This window comes from Nicotiana tabacum, unplaced genomic scaffold, assembly GCF_000715075.1.
Source record: "Nicotiana tabacum cultivar K326 unplaced genomic scaffold, ASM71507v2 Un00024, whole genome shotgun sequence".
Taxonomy (NCBI): Eukaryota; Viridiplantae; Streptophyta; class Magnoliopsida; order Solanales; family Solanaceae; genus Nicotiana; species Nicotiana tabacum.
In genome coordinates, this window is record NW_027438262.1 from 267,901 (window position 1) to 270,750 (window position 2,850).

Here is a 2,850-nt window from a genome sequence, read left to right on the forward strand (position 1 = left end):
AGGGGATAAGGGTCAGGAGGTCCCGGGACCAATCGGAAGGCGTGGGCTATAACACACAAAAATATGGGAATCGCGCGGAATTCTAGTTGTTTGGCTGAAAAACGCAAAACATGAGGAACGATCATGGCGGGGTGGTTACTATGGTTCCTTAGGTCGTATTTGATGGCCCGAAAATTTTTTAGGTGATCGGGGTTCGGGGTTCTCGGGACCCCTTGTAAGGCGTGGGCTAAAGCACACGAAAATATGGAAATCGCGCGGAATTCTAGTTTTTTGGCTGAAAAACGCAAAAGACTAGGAACGATCATGGCGGGGCGGTGACTATGGTTCCTTAGGTCGTATTTGATAGTCCGGAAAATTTTTAGGCGATCCGGCTCCGGGGGCCCGACCCATTCGGAAGGCGTGGGCGATAGCACACAAAAATATGGGAATCGGGCGGAATTCTAGTTTTTTGGCCAAAAAATGCAAAAAATGAGGAACGATCATGGGGAGGCAGTGACTATGGTTCCTTAGGTCCTAATTGATGGCCCGAAAAAGTTTTAGGCGATCCGAGTCCGGCGGCCCGGCCCACTCGGAAGGCGTGGGCAATAGCACAAAAAATATGGTAATCGAGCGGAATTTTAGTTTTTTGGCAGAAAAATGCAATAAATGAGGTACGATCATGGCGGGGCGGTGACTATGGTTCCTTAGGTCGTATTTGATAATCCGAAAAATTTTTAGGCGATCCGGCTCCGGGGGGCCCGACCCACTCGGAAGGCGTGGGCGATAGCACACAAAAATATGGGAATCGGGCGGAATTCTAGTTTTTTGGCCAAAAAATGCAAAAAATGAGGAACGATCATGGCGAGGCGGTGACTATGGTTCCTTAGGTCCTAATTGATGGCCCAAAAAGAGTTTTAGGCGATCCGAGTCCGGCGGCCCGGCCCACTCGCAAGGCGTGGGCAATAGCATAAAAAAATATGGTAATCGAGCGGAATTCTAGTTTTTTGGCCGAAAAACGCAATAAATGAGGAACGATCATGGCGGGGTGGTGACTATGGTTCCTTAGGTCATATTTGATGGACCGGAAAATTTTAGGCGATCGGGGTCCACGACTCCCGGGACCACTCGGAAGGCGTAAGCTATAGCACACTAAAATATGCAAATGGCGCGGAGTTCTAGTTTTTTGGCCGAAAAATGCAAATCATTTGAAACGATCATGGTGGGGCGGTGACTATGGTACCTTAGGTAGTATGTGATAGTCCGGAAAAATTTTAGGCGATCGGGGTCCGCGGCTCCCCGGACCACTTGGAAGGCATGGGTATAGCACACGAAAATATGGGAATCGGGCGTAATTCTAGTTTTTTGGCCGAAAAATGCAAAAAATGAGAAACGGTGATGCCGGGGCGGTTACTATGGTTCCTTAGGTCGTATTTGACAGCCCACAAAAATTTTAGGCGATCGGGGTCCGGGGGTCCCGGAACCACTTGGAAGGGTGGGCAATAGCACACAAAAATATTGTAATCGGGCGGAATTCTAGTTTTTTGGCCGAAAAACGCAACAAATGAGGAGTGATCATGGTTGGGTGGTGACTATGGTTCCTTAGGTCGTATTTGATAGTCGGGAAAAATTTTAGGCGATAGGGGTCCGGAGTTCCCGGGTTCACTTCGAAGGCGTGGGCTATAGGACACGAAAATATGGGAATCGCGCAGAATTCTAGTTTTTTGGCCGAAAAACGGAAAAAACTAGTAACGATCATGGCTGGGGAGTGACTATGGTTCCTTAGGTCTTATTGGATAGTCCGGAAAACTTTAGGCGATAGGGGTCCGGAGACCCGGGACCACTCGGAAGGCGTGGGCTATAACACAAAAAAATATGGGATAGCGCGGAATTCTAGTTGTTTGGCCGAAAAACGCAACAAATGAGGAACGATCATGGCGGGGCGGATACTATGTTTCCTTAGGTCGTATTTGATAGTCCGGAAAAATTTTAGGCGATAGGGGTCCGGAGGTCCCGGGACCACTCGGAAGGTGTGGGCTATAACACACAAAAATATGGTAATCTCGCGGAATTCTAGTTGTTTGGCCGAAAAACGCAAAAAATGAGGAACGATCATGGCGGGGCGGATACCATGTTTCCTTAGGTCGTATTTGATAGTCCGGAAATATTTTAGGCGATAGGGGTCCGGCGGTCCCGGGACCACTCGGAAGGTGTGGGCTATAACACAAAACAATATGGGAATCGCGCGGAATTCTAGTTGTTTGGCCGAAAAACGCAAAAAATGATAACGATCATGGCGGGGCGGATACTATGGTTCCTTAGGACGTATTTGATAGTCTGGAAAAATATTAGGGGATAGGGGTCAGGAGGTCCCGGGACCACTCGGAAGGCGTGGGCTATAACACACAAAAATATGGGAATCGCGCGGAATTCTAGTTGTTTGGCCGAAAAACGCAAAAATTGAGGAACGATCATGGCGGGGTGGTTACTATGGTTCCTTATGTCATATTTTATGGCCCGGAAAATTTTTAGGCGATCGGGGTTCGGGGTTCCCGGGACCCCTTGGAAGGCGTGGGCTAAAGCACACGAAAATATGGAAATCGCGCGGAATTCTAGTTTTTCCGCTGAAAAATGCAAAAGACTAGGAACGATCATGGCGGGGCGGTGACTATGGTTCCTTATGTCGTATTTGATAGTCCAGAAATTTTTTAGGCGATCCGGCTCCGGGGGGCCCGACCCACTCGGAAGGCGTGGGCGATAGCACACAAAAATATGGGAATCGGGCGGAATTCTTGTTTTATGGCCAAAAAATGCAAAAAATGAGGAACGATCATGGCGAGGCAGTGACTATGGTTCCTTAGGTCCTAATTGATG